The 21,834-nt window shown below is 38.5% G+C and overlaps 1 protein-coding gene across 1 annotated transcript in view; it reads right to left on the bottom strand.

The window, feature by feature from the left end:
* Positions 1–1,896: 1,896 nt before the first annotated feature.
* LOC135587692 (probable histidine kinase 3) overlaps positions 1,897–21,834 on the bottom strand; it is a 30,472-nt gene continuing 10,534 nt past the window's right edge. The window contains exon 12 of the mRNA XM_065079371.1: positions 1,897–2,289. The gene's annotated coding sequence lies outside the window, so the exon portion shown is untranslated. The remainder of the gene's footprint in view (positions 2,290–21,834) is intronic.

Genomic DNA, 21,834 nt, shown 5'->3' with positions numbered 1-21,834 from the left:
TTTCTTCCTACTTGAATTTTTTATCCTTAAATTATTTGATTATTCAACCAGCTTCATCTAATCTAAGAAATTAAAAATTATTTGGTTTTTCCAACCCTAACAAGCGAGCGTGATGGATGGCAAACTTAATTAATATGAATTCGGGAGAGGAACTTTGATTGGATCACACTTCCGAAGAGTGGTGAAGGATAGAAAAGAAGACCCCTACTGGCTAGAAGATGGAGCTCTGACCATGCAGACAACATTACAGCCACTGTTGAAATTTTTCTTTTTCCAAATGCAAATATATATATATAGAAAAAGCACCCAAAACACAATAATTTTTCACGTGAAAAATATGAGGCATCTTAGATTGTTTGAAGGATTACTACAGCAAGAGAGATATTGAGGAGCTAAGGCATCTTAAATTGCTTGAAAGATTACAGGAAAAGAAATGTTGAGGAGCTTCAAATATGAGACATAATTACTTGATGGATTGCGGCAAGAGAAATGTCGAGGAGCTTCAAATATGAGAGAGACACCATCTTAAATTGCTCCAAGGATAATAATACATATGGATGGATAATGCAGATATCTCTATAAAAAAAATTGGTCAGAATCATCGTTGTCAGCGAAGAGCCAACATCCGCTTCAACGTGATGAAGTGTCCTTCTTGCCATCGAGCCAGCATCTCGATGTATCTACAACATCACTGTCATCTACAAACTGACATCCTCCTGCCATGCACGCATATCCGTTTAAATCAAAAAGCCTACACCACCGTCACCCGTATCACCCCCTACAGTAGTAGCCATTCGAGTTTGACTTGAATCAAAGCAGCCACAACCCGATTAAGCATATCCTCGGACTCCAAATCTTTGGTATAACAAGTGATCACTAAGGCCACAACCGAGTGGATTAATAATTCTACCATCAAAAGCAATTATTACCTTGCAAATCAACCAAAAAGAGTTAAGTCAGAATGGGGTCTCCGAGCCATCATAGCGTACATATATTTTTTTGTATCAAGTCATCATCCCCTTAAATCCATTCTCCGACATACCCATTCACCCAAATGGCTAAAAGAAATATGCATACTGTTTTTAATAAGAGAAGAAAAAGAAAACCTCTTCGATGAAAGAAGCAGAGTAAAAAGGGTGAGAAATCTCATGGAGTGGTGACCACAAAGGAAGCATTCTCTAAAGCCGAAAATACTAATATCAACAAAAAGCGAGAGATTGGCAATCTCTAACAGAAACAAAGAAGAAAGACAATTCTGGAGAGTGCATCATCATCGGGTCAGTGGCATGCCCTTGAGCAAGGGAGTAAATAGCACAGGGGAATGGAGCGTTGAAAAATTACCTATTAATTTCATTGAACCCAAACCATTGATCAATAGTACACCCATCAAACCCTTTTAGTCACTCCTAATCTTGTCGACTTACGAAACGAGAGGTCGAAAGTTCTGCAACCACACATTTCTCGCACATAACTCTTAAACTCATTGGCTCCGCTTCAAATTGGATCGCTGTTCAAAATTTGAAAGAGACCAGCATGTATCATATTTTACTTTGTAAAGCACTGCAAAAAATATATTAGGTAAGATCCTACAAATGTTCTAATAAAAACACAGCACTGCACTGAGATTCAGTTGAATACTAAAAACCATCCTAATGGGAGATGTCTCATCCGAAGCTATTCTATGCAAGAGTTCCAACATCACCTTTAGTATACCATTATACTATGCTGATGCTTGCTGCCGAAGAAAACTTTTGCTGTCAAGAGTGGTTATAGAAAAGCAATGCAGCTGAAATCCTTGCGTACAATTACACTTACAGAACAATTAAGGTGGCAAAAAACCCCCCAGGAATACATCTAACCACTGTTTACCAACTCACAAGGAATGGATTAACTAAATTAAGTGCAAAATCTGACTCAGGCATGAATTTTTATTGAATCTTTAATTTACATCCATGAATTCTTTCATTGCTGAAGAAGACATGTTTTATCACAGACTTGAGTAAACGAAAAAAAAAAAAAAAAACTAAATTGACCTGTTAATCTATGTACACTTTGTATACTTAATGGCAAAATATAGAATATTCCAAATCCACGTTATTGAACAAGGTAGAGAACATCGACAGTCGCTATCCTGGCCAGGAAAAGGTGTTCCTCCTTCATATCATACCGAGTGCAAAAATTTGATTTTATGGTTGTGCAGCTCAAGTAATGTCTGATATCAACCCATGGTAAAAATGAGATGAAACGGAGTGAAAGGTGGACCAGCAAAAAGACCTGTTTCATCTCCAACTAGTAATGGAGAATGCCAATTAGTAATGGGAATAAAGAAAAGCAATGCTTCCAATAAATATTGACATACAGCAAAAAATTATCAGCAAAGAAATTACTGTGATTTGTGTAAAATCCATGAACATAATGACGAATCCAACATAACAGCACTTGAACTAGACATGCTTTTTTCATACCATTGAAGAGCAAACATTTTCATTTTGGGAAGAAAAGAAAGTGGTCAACTTTTAATAATCGTTTGGATAATTGTAATGATCATGAGGCCCTTGACACCTCAAAATCAACTGGATTGGTCTTAAATTCACAAGGCCCTTGGCCAATAAATGATGATCAGATGCCTCAAGTGATTAGTTTATCAGATTAAGTTTGTGAGTTCACAGAAAAAAAGCTCACACATATTCATCTATATCCTTTTCCAGACAGATATTACTGAGGGAATAGAAGGGTATATTTTTGCCATATTTTCATCTCTACAGAAAGTGATGTATTTGCATAATATGATATTAGTAAGTGAAAATATTGAACATTAAGTCACCATTTCGAAGTAGGATGCATGTGATACTAACATAGCATTCTTGGACATAGCAAATGTCCACTAAGAGGTGAAAAGTTCAAATATCACTTGAAGAAATTTAAAGACTTCGCTTTGGTTTAGATATATGCCTGATGATGGTGATAGTTGGTCATAGACCAACACTGTTTTCTATACTTCAATTTGGATGAGTCGGTGATAGCAGTTATCCAATACCATGTACTATACGAGGTAAAAACAAATTAACCATGTAGTGGTTGGAATTCACTTAAAAGAAAAACCTTTTGCCACAAAACTATTTCAAATTGCTCATCTTGAAGTTAAATCTAAACCATAGGAATTTCAAGCCATGATGATGATATGCTGACATGCCCTTATAACCATGGTTTCTTGTGTCAACCAACATGAACCTCATGCTGTAGAATTTTGGTTGTGCCATTGTGACCAGGGAAAAGCATGCCCAAAAAGGATAAAACCATTGTCAACATACTAGTAATTTTTTGCATGAGTTGCTCAAATGAAGACTTAGTGGTTTATTGATCCTAATGCAATTATATACACCTATATATCAGTAAAAATAAGTTCTCCACAACTTTTGCTCAATATTATGCTGCTTATGAAACCTCTATACTTACTACAGGTGTTGGAAATTCGAACTACTATAGGATCATGAAGAGCAAAGAAACAATAATATGAAAAGAAAATAAACAAACAATGAGTGTATTATCTACGTCATGTTCACATGTTTTCTCAAGGTTGCATGAATTAGAAAGGAATATCAAGAAAGTAAAGGAAGACACATCCTAAGCTATTAGCATGAATAGCCTTATCCTTGTTAAATTGAAGGGGCTCAAGCCTGCCAATGGACTTGTACAATAGTGCATCAGAAAGCATGCTGAGAATAGTAATGTCACTAATGGGATAGCAAGCATGGGAACTTAAAGTCCAATATGTATCTAAAAGAATTAGGACTTGATACCTCAATCCCTGTTGGATTATCTAAATTTACTTTTCCATCAACAGGAAAGGATGGACCAGTGAACAAGGCTGTCACTAATAAGGGGTCTGTGAAGGATCAACATCTGCAGTTTTACCCTACTAATATAGAGACTGTTACAGGAGCTATCTAATGCTACCAAGAATTTAATTACTGGTCCAGTACAAGTTTTAATATACCAGGTGGTATACTAACTTGTAACACCAGTTTCAAGACACAAGGATTTAATTCCCAATTGGTATCATATCAGCCCTTTGGAAAATCTTGCTTAATCTACAGTGATCAGGTTCTGCAAAGTTAGCTTTGACAATTCTTTAACTGGGGGAAACAGAGCAAAGCCAACATCAATCTTACCAATCATGGTTCCTTTGGTCAGAAGTTCCATTCAAAATCGCCTTCCTATAATGAATTGTCATGGAAGTCCATAACTTGCATGACTTCCATGATTTTTTGGGTGATGTGGCAGATGCTATGCAACAGTCTTAACAGAACAAGTTCTGACCTAAACCACACTAGATTAACTAACTTCTGAAGTAGAACTGGATATTTCTTGCACATAAGCTAGAAATTTACAAATTTTTGTATCATACTAAGACTGTCAAATTATGATTATTTGCAGCCTTCCTCATCTGGACACTCCTACGGGTAAGAGACATGCTGAATCAGCTTTGAAGATCAAAGGGCTGGTTGTTGAAAATATCCAGCAGCATTACACAGACAACAAAGTACATGCGAGAAAGGGTAACATTCCCAATATGGTCCATGAGAAAAACATTCATTTGATTGGTTGTGAAGTAATGAGATTCATCAACAATATGTATACCTACAAGAGGACTCACCCAACTCACAAATACAAACCTAATCAAGTAGTTAGCATAAAATTAACATAGAAGATGGCAAGAAAATATTTATTTTACAGAAATTTAAACCGAACTAAATTGTTAGAAAAAATCAATATCAAATTAAGCTTCACTTTCAAGTTTCAACAAATTTTTACTACTATTTTCAACAGCAATGTGTATAAGCAATGCAACATAAGTAGCCTATGTACACATACATATACAAGGGAGAGACTTCTATATATGTCTATTAAAAAATAAATATCTTGGGTCAAGTTCATCAAGTCAAAAACCTACAAATATCTTGAAATCATTTGCCCATCTATCAAGGAGTACAAAAAAATTTGAATATTATAGAATCACATAGACTGAGCTTTTTAAGCAAGTTCATGAACGGAGAAAATAGGCTTTAGAAAGGAAGGGAGAAATAAAAGTCCAAACATTGTAAGATTATGTCACTTTGTCACTTTCAAATCCTATATGAAATACGAAAATAGAGAATAGATGTAAGATTACATTGTTAAAATAGATTTACCAAAATCTAAAGTTATGTCACTTTCAAATTACTCTTAAGACCAATCAGTCTTGGATTTGCATGGATAACTAATTTCACTAAACAGTCATATTCAAATTCCTATATACTCAATATTAAGTAGGACTTTGGATGCTTGTTTTCAGTAACTATACTGCAGTCATTTTCAATAAAGTTTAACTTGCTAAACTTAAACTGTCCTGGCATGTCCTCTACTGTGTGTCACTTTAGAAATTAATCAGTATACTAGCTCTTGGTCACTCAAATATGATTCCATGGTTAGGAGTCTTTGAATCTTATCATTTGTGGCTCCTGTTGCTTTTTTTTAAAGTCCAAATATGACCAAGGAGCTGAATGCACATCCTTTTTGTATACACCCCCATGAGGGCTCTAATGTCGGGATGGACAGGATGGATATTGAATGGTAGATAAACAAGCTCAGCACCCAAGGCAACACTCGGGGGATACAGACATCATCACTCATAGGAGTCCATCAAAGGGATATATGGCTTAGAAACTGACCACTCTAAGGAATCCATGAAAGAGATATAGAGTTATATACAGTGATAGGCTTTGAATAACCCTCCAAGCATGAGTGATTAATTTCTTCACCAGTCCAATATTTAAAATAATGAAGACTAATTAAGGAATCATAGAATAATTAAAGGTAGGGACTCCAAAGGTGTGTAAGAACTTTCTTCCAAGCTTGATAAAACACATATCAGAACCTTTGTAAAGAGAACCGAGAATAACTTTCTCTAAAAACCTTCTAATCGAATTATGTAAAATATCTTAGATTCCTAACTCAATAAGCTTTCCAATGATATATAATTCATGTCATAAATATCTCAGAATCAGTGTGAAATGGGTAGGCCTGATTTATTGAAAAACTAAGAAATTAGTGTGATTATCATACTTATCTTGATTCAAAGTTTGAAGAATGCTTGTCCTCCTGTCTTGACTATTATTCTCACCATGGTAAAGGGAAAGATCAGCAACACTACTGAATATTTAAGATACCATAACTATCGAGAGTATGCAATTTTACCAATATGTTGTAAAACTTTGAAAAGTCCATGACTCTAGGATGAAGTTTACTATACTTTCCTTAAAGAAACTATTCCTTTCGAAGGTGAACAACTAAGTCTCCCTCTTGACATTCAATATGCTTTTGATGCTTGTTAGTACTCTTCATGTAGTTCGCAAATTGCTTAAAAATCTTGTCTCAAACTTGTTCATACAACCTTTTGGTGATCTTTACTCACTCCTCTACATCTTCACTAAAATGATAAATATCATAAAGAGGGGTCAAGTCCACAGGATTTATAGGATTTTGGTCATACACAACTTCAAAATGATCCCACTGATGAATGTTTTTGCCCACAAAGCTTCTTAGAAGATTTCCTAAACTTCGATTGACAACTTCAGTTTGACCGTTAATTTGTGCATGGTAAGAAGAATTACTTGTAGATAATGAAAAGCAACATCTTCATAAGGTTTTTAATCAAGGATTGCAATTTCAGTCCATATCGATATATCGATTCCTACTTTGTACGGTATGTACAGAAGCGTACTGACGATACGCCGGGGCATATCGATGGTATGCCTAAAATCATGAAAAAACCCCACCAAAAAACCTAGAAAATAGAAAAAAGTTAGATTAGGGTTTATAAATTAGAAATAAATATCAATTTAGTATAATTTTAGCAAATATAATGTAAATTAGGAAAGAATAGTATCACATATATTTTTCAGGTTTTAAGGAGTAGCTTTATGGTACATTTTGGATCGTCCTTCCATTAATATTGTATTATCTACAAAGAAATTATTTGAATTATTAGATTATTTTTTATATGACTTTAACTTTAAGATTCAATAAAGATTTTATATATGGAACGTCCCTTTACTTGAAGAAAAAAAGGTTCCTTCAAAAGTAAGAATTAGATGCTCTATAAATTCTATGTGTGTGTTTGTGTGGTGAGAGTGCAAGACACATGCGCAGAAAAAACTATGAAAGTTCCTCGTCCTTTTTTTTCTTTTCTTTGTGTTTTTTTAGATGTGGAAAGCATGAGTTCTTCATAATACAAAAGAGATTGTACAAAAGACTGATTTTCGTTATCTCTAAAGTGCTTCTCTTATATTGTGATTCTTCTTCCACATAGTGAAGAAAATAGAAAGTACAATGTGTAAATATTGACAAAGTGTGTTAAACCACAAATCTTATATGCACTAATTTTGGGTTTGCATTTTATTTATTTAGTTATTCCTTTTATTGGTTATTATCGAATCCAATTTCATCAACAGTCATAACAAAGTCAAATTTTTAAAATTTAAGTAGACATTGAACAAACATGCTGAGTATTTCTTTTTTTATTTTAAATGAAAATTAGTTTCATCTAAAATAAAATAAGATGAACAATATTCTTGATCAACAAGACTTCACGAAAGTATAAAAGGGATGCAAGTAAATTTGAAAATATAAACGACTATAGAGGAGCTTGAGAAAAATTATGGAAAACATTACATATAACATTATTAATAATGTTACTGATGGTGAGATCCATGTAGTTATTTGGAATATATAGAAAATAATAATCCAAATGAAAAGTTGACTATAAGTTGGATCTAAAGCAAAATATTATACATGCTAAGGATGGAAAAGGTGAATATCTAGTTGAGCATTTATAAGAATTCAAAGGTAGATTAACTAAGAAAAGTTGATGTGAAGATCGATAAAAAAAATATATCCTTCTCACATCACTCGCTTATTAATATGAAAATTTTGTAACAACACCACTGCATAATAAAAAGTAATGACTATATTACAAGCACAAGAAACTTTGGTATCTCATACTACCCAATAAAAGGATAACATTGCCAATATAAATGATGAGGCACTGATCAACTATTAAGGGTGAATCTCATCAAGATAGGAAGATAGATAATAAGATCTTTGGATGATGTTTAATACAATAAATGCAAGGATTTGGAAAAATCAGGTATTGTTGTCCATAAAAGCAAGATAAGAGAAGACAATAAGAATAATGAATATTCTCTCATGGTTGTTACCTGATAGTGATGGAAATATCTACGGAATTCCTAAAGGTAAAGATATAGCATTTGAAAATGATTGGTATTTAGATTCTACATGTGTTAGTCACATATGCTACAAGAAAGAAAAGATTATTTTGAAGTCACCTAATGAAGGAATGAGTTTATAATCAAATTTGAGTGATTGGATGTCAATATACTAAAGATCAAAATATTTAATGTAGCTTATGTTCCAAAGATACAAAAGAATTCTTTGGGCTTTTTGGTCTCCCAAAGATTGATTACAGAAAGTGTGGGGTTTAAAACATGGTTAGTAACTACAACAAGTTCCATTTTTTCATGGAAACAATAAAAGGTGACATGAATAACTTCACAGGTGTAAACAATTTTAAAAGGAAAAAGTTTGTTGATAGTGATGTGGAGAGATTGAGGTGAAAGGTTTCATGCCAAGGAAAGAATCAAGGAAACCTCTGTAAATCAAGAAACATCACCGGCTTAGTTCCTACTACGTCTAGTGCTACGATCACTTCTATAAATGTTGGACAATAAATTGGAACTGTACAACTCTAATAAGCTTGAAGGTCAATGAATTTTCTAAGTTTGTTATTGGAAGCTCAAAATGTTTTTATAGGATCGAACTCTGTGTCACAGTAAGTTTATCATTGTGCCATTTAAGTGACCAAGATTTGAGTAGCAAATAAAAACTCTCTAATTGCAAAGGTAAGATTGTGTATATATACCCTACCTACATCGGCCACCCTCTTTTAGACGATGGACCTTGGTGTCACAGTAAGATTGCTCTTTTGCAAACTAGGTAACCAAAGTTGAACTTGTAAAAATAATCGCTTTGTTTGTAGTAAGGTTGTGTATAGGGACTCTCTCTATACCCTATAGTAGCAAGAACCTTGTGCATTGCACTGTTTATTTTTTTCTTTTTTCTGTTGGAAACTCAAAATGCTTAGAAATACTTTTTAAAGTGGATATTATTAATATTGACATGTAATTTTGGAATCCTTAACTAACAATATTCCTTGAAAGGAAACTCCGTTGCCAAGTTTGCTTGATCAACAAGTGATGTGAAACAAGAGGAATAGAAGAGAAGAGGGTGAGACAAAAAAGTGAAATATGATAGAATAAAAGAAAACTCTCTTTTCAAAAGATAATCAAGAGCTAACAGCTCAAAAATACATAGTTTGATATGGTTTCAAAAAGTAGAATGCCCTACCAATCTTCCTCTCCTTCCCTTTTATAAATGGCTTGTACATTGAATGACTAACGACTACAACAACAAAAAACCGTAAAGTCCCAATTATTTAAAGTCCGTTACATGGATCTTTTGCCACCATTGAGATCTGTAAAAAGTTATATATTTAGTTAAGTTCAGAATGCTTAAATCTTTATTTATAGTTTCTATTAAAGTTCTTTGAGTATTCCTCTACCTCTTCTTGTTCCACTAACATTAATCATTTCACCTTTTCTGACTATTGCATCCGGATATCTTCTAAGCACATTGTCATACCATTTTAAATGATTTTTTCTCATCTTATTATCTATTGAAGTGATACTTAATTGTACATTGAATGACACAATCACGTAATTTAATAAGCCACAATTTACTAAAAGACAAGCACAAGTTGCAATACATAATAAATTCATGGTGCTTTGTTTCTTAGTGGCTTGAAACTTTAATATACATCATAGGAAACAAACCATCTTCTTGAAATTTGATAGATTTTGGCTTGGAATTTATTAGCTTTAAATTTGGGAGCATTCAATCCTCACCATGCACTACGTCATCATCCCCGGGTGAGAAAGAACTCGTCTACGAGTTGCCATCATTATTGTCATGATAAATTGATAAATCTTAGATGTTGAAGGTGGAGTGAGTGCGAACATTGGGAGGAAATTCAATCCTTTAAGCATTGTCATTGATTTTCTTGAGAACTTATTTAAGGTGAGGAAGTTATTTCCTTTCCTTTGGGTTAAAGGTTTGAAAGCAAACTCCTCTTTGCATGACAAAAGTACAATTCTACTCCATTTAGTTCGAAGTATAGATGTGTTTTCTACCATCATCGATAACACACCTATCATATTGCCATGGTCTTCCCAAAAGCATATAGCTAACATCCATTGTTACTTCACTACACCATACATCATCTTTATAAATTTTGTCAATCGAAAATAAACTAAGCATTGATTAGTAACTTGTACCTCATTGCTTGTCTTAAACCATGCAATCTATTATGGTTTAGGATATGGATCTGTCATGAGTTAAGCTTGTCCACTATATCTTGAGACATAATGTTCTCGCAACTACCACCATCTATAACAAGATAACAGACTTTACCTTGAGACTTACAGTATAACTTGAAAATACTATTTCGTAAGCATTCTTCATCATAATCATCTCCTAGAAGTAGAAAGCGCTCTATGAATTACTAAGCACTCGCCTTCTTCAGGTGTAATTTCTTCATTAACCTCCTTAGGATCTTCATTTTAGTTCTTCAAGATCTTCAAGTTAATCTATTAGCATCTTCATATTTCACAAAGTTGACTCGTGCATCTTGCACTACTTGTTTGCATGTGAAGCAAGTACAAAAGTGATGAGTACAACTAGGTTGTCCTCCATGGCTAGTAAGAGTTAGCTTGCATGCATTTTTCATGATTCCACTAGCTTTTGATCCACTAGCATTATAATGAGCAGAGTCAGCTTTAAAAAAAGAATGCAAAGGAACACTGAAATACTTCTTTGCTCCACTTCTAGCTAGTTTTGCTTCAACTTTTAGTGCTAATTGGTAAGCATCAGATAACCTCCATAGTCATTGCATCTCCACTTCATCTTGAATCATATCTCGTAGGCTGCCAACATATCTTGCAACGAGTTGATTTTGCATCTCTTGAGCGTTATTTCAAGTCATAAACTTGTAGAATTCTTCAATGTGGTCGATGACGATTTTGGTCCCTCGTTGAAGATTATTAAATTATGAAAAAAGAGTTTGAACATAATTAAATAAAAGAAAATTCTTACATAGTCGAGATTTCATCTTCTCCCAAGATAAAATTTTTATCTTCCCTTTCCGAAGGTGCATCTCTTACACCTTGTCCCACAATATTGAAGCATAACCTCGAAGCCTTATAACAATTAATTTTACTTTTTGGTCTTTGATTATCTCCTCGTACTCAAAGAATTTCTCAACGGCACTGAGTCAATCAAGAAACTCTCCATATTAAAATCGACCATGGAACTCCAACAAGTCAATCTAGATGTTGTCATTTGCACGAAAAAACTTCTCCACGGATAAGTCTCCTATAGCTTCTCTGGATGCAAAGGGACTCATGCCCTCGAATCCTTTACTTGCATAACCATAGTTTAAGACTCTATCTGGTTGCATCATTCTTTCGCCCTGTCGTCTTCTATCCCTTCTAGTTGCCATAAAAAGAAACTAGGAAGTACTTCAAGAGTGTAGCAAGGCTCTGATACCAAATAATGTGAAACAAAAGGAATAGAAGAGAAGAGGGTGAGAAAAAGAAGTAAAATACGAGAGAATAAAAGAGAACTCCCTCTTTTCAAGAGATAACCAAGAGCTAAAAGCTCAAAGATACAAAGTTTAATATTATTCAAAACTAGAATGCCCTACCAATCTTCCGCTCCTCGCCTTTTATAGTTGGCTTGTACATTGAATGACTCAACCACCTAATTTAATACACCACAATTTACTAAAAGCCAAGCAGAAATTGCAATACATAATAAATTCATGGTACTTTATATCAAGGATCGTAATTTCATACCGTACCGAAGTTTCGAACGGTTCAAAGTTAAAAAAACCGAGCGGTACACCAAGGTGTACCACTTGATATATATATATATATATATATATGTGTGTGTGTTAACAAAAAGACAACGATGTCGCCTCCTTTTTCTGCTCGCGCAGGGAGAAGAAACCCAGGTTTCCTTCTCCCCGTGTAAAAAAGGGCAACGAGGCGACGTCATCGCCTTGTCGCCTCGTTTCTTCTGCCCACATGGAGAGAAGAAATATCGCCTCGACGACGCTCTGTTTCTTCTCCCAGCGACGTCGCTGAGGCTTCTTCTCCCAGCACAGATGAGAAGTCACCGACGATGCCAAGGCCTCGTCACCTCAGATGAGGAAGCGACATCTCATCTGTGGCGTTCGGCGAGGGAGGGCGGCAACGGATCAGGATCGTCAAGGGAGAGTGGTGTCGAATCTCGAGGTTCTCCATTTTCTTCTCCCTCTTCTTTCTTCTCCCTCAGCTCTCCCTCAACTAATACCACCCGGTAGCGGAACTGATTTAGGGTAGTAACGGGGCGGAAGCAACCCCAATCGACGGTACCACCAGGTAGCGGGTGATCCGCTTACCAGTCTGTTGGCAAATCGATACATATCGCTCGATACGAGTGATATTATTCGAAATTAAAATCCCTACTTTGTATCTTGGTGGCTTGGAGTCTTAATAGTCATCACAAGATACAAACCATCTTCTTGAAATTCCATAGGTTTAGGCTTAGAATTTATCTTGGAATTCGGAAGCATTCAATACTCACCATTCACTGTATCAATAAGGATTTTACACTTGGAGAGTGAGATTTTTAGAAATTAAAGATTATATGCTCTATAAGGTGCGTAATTAGTGCAACAAACATATATAAGATGCACTTTGAAAGCTCTAAGGCTTTTTCTTTCTTTCTATATATAATTAGGGTGAGAATTCTTAGGATTCCTTAGATGGTATATAAGGACTGTAGGAATGTTTTAGATTAACTCGGAAGAGTGTTTATATTCCATGTATTATAATTATGCCTACAACATAAAGAACTCAGTATTAGAAACCGATCAAACTAGTACATACTAATGGATATTTGTTGAGCTGGACCAATTTTGTTCAATCCAATTCAAAATTAACTTGACATATCAAACCTATACCAATCCAATCAAGGACTGATATGGGTCCAAGATCAAGATTGACTCCATGGTAAAGGATTTGGTTTTGCTAGTGGACATATGCAATGCTAGTTACAGGTGCCCTGCAAGCCAATCACGTAAGTGATGGCACGTGTAATACGCTATACAGTCTTTTTGCTTATTATTATTATTGGTATTTTCTCACTTTATGTTGCCTGTTGCATATATTATGATGTTCATGGATTTGTACAATCGGAATTAGATTATGATGAAATCATGATAATGAAACCAATTCGCCTATAAACATAGACCCCAAGTATTCTCGACCATAGGTTACTCGAGAGTGACATCGAGATAATCAGATAGACCGATGTACCATATGCTCATCCATATGATGGAGGTGGTTGGTCTCATAGCTGCTTGTGAGGGAACACTAGGGATATGGTGCAGGTGCTCATTAGAGAATGAGTTCACTGATTGATCTGTTTACGAAATACTAGATGGTTAATTATACCTCATTGTCAGATAACAGTTTCATAGTCCCAGTTGAGATCATGATAATGAGACCAATTCACCTGTAAACACAGACCCCAAGTATTCTTGACCATATGTTATTCGAGAGGGACATCAAGATAATCGGATAGACCGATATACTATATACTCGTCCATATAATGGAAGTGGTTGGTCTCAGAGCTGCTTGTGTGGGAACACTAGGGATATAGTGCAAGTGCTCATTAGAGAACGAGTTCACTAATTGATCCGTTTACGAAATACTGGATGATTAATAATACCTCATTGTCAGATAGCAATTTCATAGTCTCAGTTGTGTGTCTGGTCCTTAGACTTGAGACACCAAGGATGCCCTGTATGAGTACTCCATTCTTTGATACCGAACTTATAGGTCTGGAAGTTCCAGATCTAGCACAACCGGTCATCGGGAATAATAGCCAACCTTACGAGTGCAATTGAGTGTCGAAAGAGGATCATCCACTCTCGGTGTCATGAGAGGAATATCCTATGTATTTTCGCTTAGGCAAATCTCTGACTAGGGTCATTCGAATTGAGAGATAAAGGAGTTCTCCGGGAGAATCAGATTAAAGTGAGGCTTTGGGATATTAGATGGATGAGGGACTATAGATACACGGTAACTAAAGGCAGATAGGTCCGATGGATTAGATCCTCCTGTATCGTCTGGGGACTATGGTGTAGTGGTCTAGTACATCCATAGTCGATAAGTCAAGTGAATTATTATAAAGATAATATTTTACTAAGTCAGAAGGAGTTCTGATAAGTGCGACTCACGGCCAGCTCAGTATTGAACCTGAAGGGTCACACACATATGGTAGATGTTGTAACGAGTAAAGGTTTGGATATGAGATATCCGTCGAGCCCTAGACTTATTGGATATCCAATAAGCCTCTGTATCATTGGATCCTTTGGATGAGACCTAATAAGAGCAAATAGTGATTATCAGATAGAGATCCATTAATCCAAGAGGCTTGGGTAGTTGGATAGAGATCTAGTACCTAATAGGATAGGATCGATTAGGGTTAAGTTGACAAGGACCTCTATAAATACGAGGGAACCAAAGGGGCATAGGCTAGACATTTTTGGTTGTCACCTCCTATTCTCCTCCCTCCCTCTCCTCCTTAGTCGACATCCCTCTTAGTGGTGCAAGAAGGCAGCAAGAAGGTGCCGGCCCTTCTTGATCATTATTGTGAGGTGGTGCGTGAAGACTACGACGATTCGCATTGCAAAAGGAGGAGCATCACCGCCTCATCTGTCGTGTGGATCACCACTAGAGAAGAGGACATCTAACCTCCTTCATCCATACAGTTGGATCTGCATTTCCGGGGATATATGATCTCCCCTAGGTAAATCATCTCACACGTGTTAGGCAGTATTCGGTTTTACGATTTTTCACGCATCAATCTTCGCACGACAATCCGGTATTGAATCTTTGGGAACCAATTTTGTTTTCTATTCTTCCACTGCGCATATGATGCTTTATTAAGGTTTCCCAACAGGTAAAGGGTGCCAAATCACATAAATCTTATGAGTTTTGCTTTAGATTTGTGTTTTATTTACTTATTGATTCTCTTTGTTGGTTATTTTGGGATCATATTTCTTTTAAAAAGAGCCCAATGCACCAAAATACGCCAAGGTCCAAAAACGCCCAATGCGCTAGGTGCTCGCCCAAGCGCTCACTCGAGCGAAGTGAGGCGCTAAAATATAAAAATATATAATATAATTAATAAATATAATTATTTAAATTTTTAAATTAAAATATGCTATTAAATTAATCTAATAAATACAAATATTATTACTCGTATACAGTTAACAGTATATTATATACTGTTAACTGTATACTGTATACTGTTAACAGTATACTATCAAAGAGTGTAAGGGAAGAGTCGGAAGACCGAGGGTGTTGACTGAGAAGAGCGGGAGTGGCAGCTGCGAGCGACGACAGTGGCAACGGTAGCGAGCGATGATAGTGGCAACGGCAACGAGCAACAGCAGCGAGCAGCGAGAGCAGGAGCGAAAGCGGCGAGCGAAGACAATGGCAACGGTAGCAGCGAGCAGCGACAGCAGCAGTGGGAGCGGGAGCGGAAGCGGCGAGTAGAGACAGTGGCAATAGTAGCAGCGGCAGCAGGAGCGGGAGCGGCGAGTGGCGACAGTGGGAGCGGCAGCGGTAGCAACGAGCAGCAGTAGCGAGAGCGGCGACAGCAGTAGCCGCAGCAAGCAGCGGCGGCAGTAGCGTGAACGGCGAGCAGGGTTAGGGTTGGGGAAGTCACGCTGATATCGGTGCTTTAGTTGGTTCAATCGAACCAACTAAAGCACCGAAGACCGAACCAGACCTCAAACGCTGGTTCGGTCGCCTGGTTTAACCCAGGCGCTCGCCCAAAGCGCCCGACGCCTGGGCTCGAACGAACGCCCAAGCGACGCCTCTTTGAAGTGTACCGCCTGGAAATGAAGCGAGGCGCTCGGGCCTCGCCTCGCCTCGCCCGAGCGCCTTTTTAAATCACCGTTTACACCTTCCACTCACTAACAATATCATAAATAACGTTTAAACCATACTTGCCACACGAAAATCTTAGTTTAATAATTCAATAATCAAGTTAATGTTTCTAATAATTCCAAAAAATATTTTCTTAAGTAGAGAATCATGGTTGATAAATTCTAACTTTCTAGTAAACCTACATTTGCATCATCTCAAGAACATTATGAAACAATTTCTAAAATTCACAAAGCATGCATAAGCATAAGCCTTACAGCCTATGAAACACGGACATGCTGGATTCAGTGGCGTATCTGTGTTCGACATGTATCGGACAAGGATTCATCATCAACACAATTAGACACGAATCCTTTTTTAATTTTTATTTTTAATTAAGTTGGATACAAGATAGCATGTCAAACTCTTCCTCAACGCGAGCCAAGCAAAGGCATCGTGAAATCAAGATTTCTCATCGCAAGAGGGAGGCATCCGGAATCCTTCTTCCTCACGAATTCTGACAGGATCAACGTTAAGTGCCTCAGCATCCAACCAAACCCTTCTTTAGCATAAGCCTTTAGCATGTCAAACCCTCCGCCCCGAGCCCACCTCTACCACAACTACACTATTGTTAGTGTTACAAGACCCTCCTCCGCCCAAGCCCCTCTTTATCACAACCTCGCAGTCATCGCGTTGTCGAACCCTCCACCCCGAGCCCTCCTCTACCACGACTACACTATCGTTGCATTGTCACGAACAATTGTTGCGCACCCGCAACATCTTCGTCAACAAACCGTTCGTCATTTTTTTGTGTTTGTACAGATTCTTGCCAACATGTTTTGCCTTGCTTTTGTGTGTTTTTACTTGAAAACTATGAGCAAGAACATATTACAACGCTGCAGAGTGACCGCTCACCATGATGGGCAAAACTACCCCAAAATGGCCCCGCTTTCGCGTGCCACGGCTTGTTTTCTATAGACTGCGATGCGGTGCAAAACATCAGTCATCTCAACACCCTAGAACCCCCTAGGTGGCACCTCGTTGGATAGGGGTTTAAGGTAATGTTAAGCGTTGATTGGAATTCACAAGTTCGGACGTTAAGTCTACAGGAACTTATCATCGCGCCCAACACTCAATGAGTAGTCATTTATGAACTTACAACTATTCATTTGCCTTCTAAAGTCCTTGTTTTTCCCTTTCCTTTCTATCTTGCACACTGAGCGTTTGCTGAATTGCTTGTAAAGCTACCCTCTTCGCGAGATGTCGGGACTTGCCTGTCGCTCGCTTTCAAACTAATCAATTTACACTTTTACAGATCCTATGGGACCTAAGCAAGGTTGCAACTAAGTTGACCTTTTGCGGACAGATAACGCAAGAGAGCCTCATGACTTAGGCAATCCAAGCTAAGTCCATAACATTGGTGCAAGGGTGCTTCACAACTTAGACAATCTCAGCTGAATCTGTAACATTGACACAATAGTGTCTCACAACTTAGGTAATTCAGCTAAGTCCATGACATTGCCACAAGGGTGCCTCACGACTTAAGCAATTCCAACTAAGTTCATGACATTGTGGTATCAAAGCGAGAAAGCAATTCAAGCAAACAACGATAAAGTTCCGTAATCTTGCCATGGCAAAGCATTGTGGCAAATCGAGCAAGATGGGGCAAGCCGGACCATTGCCCCAAGCAACCGTAGGTGGGCTGCAAGTGCAAACTTGCTCTCAAGCTGTTGGAGCTGCTTAAGAGCAACGCAGTAGCGAACAAGACGAGCGAGAGATTAGCTATTCTCCATGAGTGGAGGAGGCGCAATCTAGAGCACCAATTGGGAAAAGAAGCTACAAGGAGAGGCTTACAGTTGTGGAAACCCATATTGACGTTCTTAAAGCAAGTTTGGAGGAACTGTACTAAGACCAACGTAGGCTTCTTGGGGTAGAGAATTTGCAAGAAGAAGATGAATCTTAAATCGACAAGGTTGAGTTCCTAGTCAATCGATTGCTAGAAGACACCAAAGACTCCGTACAACATCTATACAAAGTCATGGCGAAACTCACGTCCATGGTTATATTGCTCACAAGGGCTCTTAATGCGAGAGGAAACGAGAACACTCGCGTTGCTTTGCCACAAAACTTGAGAGCACGCGAGCCGCATTACTACGAGAGTGCCAGGGATGCGAAGGAGCTCAAGAATTTCCTGTTCGATGTGGAAAAGTACTTCCGAGCTATGAGGCCCAATTACGAAGATACCAAAGTTTCTATAACAACCATGTATTTGAATGGGGATGTAAAACTTTGGTGGCAAACACATTGAGAAGAGATCCAACAAAGTCAATGTCGAGTGGACACATGAGAGGACTTGAAGCGGTAGTTGAGAACTCAGTTCCTACCCGAGAAAATAGAGTTCATCGCAAGAAGGAAGCTAAGACAAACTCTGCCAAAGTACTACCATTTGGGGCAATGTAAAACAATTTTTTGCACTAATGCTGGACATACAAGACATGTCCGAGAAGGACAAGCTATTCAGCTTCCTCGATGGCCTGAAGTCGTAGGCATAATAGGAACTGCATTGAAGGAATGTCACCAATGTGATCGAGGCAATCGTAGCCATGGAAAGGCTTACTGACTTTGTTTCCTCGAAGGACTCGGGGAAAAATAAACAATCTTCGGGAAATCGCTCACCCATATATTCCCGAAGGAAGGAGTCCGAGGGCGAGCAAAAGAAAAGGAGTTCCCTTAAAGGGCCAAGCTCAAAAGGTAAGGCCCCAAAACCTAACGAATGCTTCTTGTATGGAGGACCGCACATGGTGAGGGAGTGCCTACAAAAGCAAGCACTCAGTGCCTTAACAACATCAATCCACCCCCCAAGATTGGACAAGGGCAAGGTCGTCGCCCTTAGTTCGAATAGTTCGGAATCCAACAGTGACAATGAGGAGTCGCAAGGACCCCGTATGGGAGCAATGCGTTTGTGGAATACATTGCGAGGTCAAGTGGGAGAAAACATAAAGACGAAGCCACAAAAAGTAGGGAGTAGCGAGTTGATGTACATGGACATCAAGCTAAATAGCCGGACAACCCGTACGATGGTGGACACGAGCGCTATCCACAATTTTATTGTCGACCTAGAAGCAAGGGGACTTGGGCTGAACTTGGAGAAGAACCCAAATCGAATAAAGGTAGTGAACTTGAAGGCTAAAAGAATCTCTAAGCTGGCAAAGGGGATACCCATCAAGATAGGGATATGGAGCAAGAGTACAAACATGATAGGGGTGCCACTAGATGACTTCCAAGTGATTCACAAAATAGAGTTCATGCACGCAACGAAGTTGGTGCCAATGTCGTTCCTAAACTCCCTATACCTAATGGGAGTTGATGACCCCTACGTGGTTCTAGTTTCTCGAGGAGGAATCAAGGACCCACAACAAATATCGACATTACAACTAAAGAAGGGGGTAAGAAAAGGTGAATTAACTTTCGTGGCCATTGTAAAACTAGAGCCACGTGACGTGGAGGCCATTCATGAACCTATTGTGGTGGCAAAAATTTTTAAGGAGTTCACAGACATCATGCCATCCGAGTTGCTGAAAACTCCACCGCCACGCAAAGGCATGGATCATCATATCGAGCTAGAGCCGAGACTGAAGCCTCCAGTGAAACCACCATACTGCATGGCCCCTCTAGAGTTGGCAATGTTTAGGAAGCAATTAGATGAACTGCTAAGCGATGGTCCCATCCGCAATTCCAAAAGTACCATTCAAAGCTTCAATCCTCTTCCAAAAGAAACAAAATAGGAGCCTCCGATTATGAGTCGACTATTGAACCCTAAACAAAGTGACGGTGAAGAACAAGTCTCATCGCGGACTTGTTCGACCAATTGGGCAAAGCAAAGTATTTATCTAAACTCGACCTTCGATCAGAGTACTGGCAGGTGCACATTGCTGAGGGCGATGAAGAGAAGACCACCTGTGTGACCAAGTACAAAGCGTTCGAGTTCTTAGAGATGCCTTTCGGCTTAACTAACGCTCTGGCCACATTTTGCACTCTCATGAACTAACTATTCATTCAAGGAGTATCTGGATAAGTTTGTGGTCATCTACTTGGACGATATCATCATTTACAACCAAACGCTCGAGAAGCATGTCGAGTACCTTCGAACAATTTTCAAAGTTCTTAGGGAGAACACTTTATTCGTAAAAAGGGAGAAGTGCTCCTTTGCTCAGACATATTTTGTTCTTGGGGCACCAAATCGGCAAAGGTTCTATTCGGATAGATAAATCAAAGGTGCAAGTTGTGGCGGAGTGGCAAACACAAAGAAGGTGCCGAAGCTAAGATCCTTTGATTTCGTCAACTATTATTGATGCTTCATAGATAAGTACTCAAAGCGTGTAGCTCCACTGACGGAGTTGCTAAGGAGCAACCTTGGCGATAGTCAAATAAATGCGAAGCAACATTCCAAGACCTAAAGGCTACTGTGTTAGAAGAACCAGTACTCAAACTGCCCAACAATGAGAAGCCTTTTGAAGTCCATACGGATGCTTCGGACTTCGCTATTAGGGGTGTACTTATGTAAGAGGGTCACTCGGTGGTCTACGAGAGCCATAAGCTCAATGAAACCAAGCGACAGTATCCGATGCACGAGAAGGAGATGACAATGGTGGTCACTATCTACATGTTTGGCAACACCACCTTCTCAAAATGTGGTTTGTGCTAAGGATGGACAACATCACGTTGAGTTACTTCCATACTCAAAAAAAATCTCTCCCCAAAGCAAGCACGATGGTAGGACTTCCTGGCTGAGTTTGATATAACAATGGAGTACAAACCCAAAAGAGCATATGTCGTGGCCAATGCATTGAGCCAGAAAGTGGAGCTAGCGAATGCTATGTAGCTCAAAGGCAGAGGCCAAGCAAGTCAGTTGCACTCCAACTTCCTTTCCAGGATCATGGATGGACTAATTGAAGGGGGCAAGGCATGACGATTTTGGGTCTAGGAGGGACTCATCTACACAAAAGGAGATAAGAGTTTATGTTCCTCGAGCAGAGAATTTGAGGCGTGAACTCTTGAGAGAGTGTCACGATTCCCTTTGGGCTGGACATTCAGGTATTCACCGAATGTTGGCTCTCGTGGAGAGGGCCCTCTATTGGCCGAAAATGAGGACTAATGTGGAGAAAAATGTTTCAATGTCTCTTGCTAACAAGATAAGATAGAGCAGAGGAAGCCGATAGGACTTTTGGAGTTGTTGCCCGTACTAAAAAGGTCGTAGGAGAGCATTTCCTTGGACTTCATATCAAGCTTGCAGGTAGGAGGGGGACTCAAATCGATACTTGTGGTGGTCGATCGGTTTTCAAAGTATACAACATTCATTGCTGCACCCGTACTTTGCTCAGTAGAGGAAGCAGTCAAGTTGATGATGAAGAATATGGTGAAGTATTGGGGAGTCCCACACAATATCATCAGCGATTGAGACGCACAGTTCTTGGGACGATTTTGGACCGAGCTGTTCAAATTATTAGGATCTAAGTTATACTTCTCCACAAGCCTCCACCCCCAAACGGATGACCAAACTGAAAGAATAAATTCGCTCCTTGAGTAATATCTTCGACACAACGTGAGTGTCAACCAACGGGATTGGGTAAAACTATTGGACATAGCCCAATTCTCCTACAACTTGAAGCGGAGCTC

The sequence above is a fragment of the Musa acuminata genome, chromosome BXJ1-8, assembly GCF_036884655.1.
Source record: "Musa acuminata AAA Group cultivar baxijiao chromosome BXJ1-8, Cavendish_Baxijiao_AAA, whole genome shotgun sequence".
Lineage (NCBI taxonomy): Eukaryota > Viridiplantae > Streptophyta > Magnoliopsida > Zingiberales > Musaceae > Musa > Musa acuminata.
This window is presented reverse-complemented; position numbering and strand designations above follow the sequence as displayed.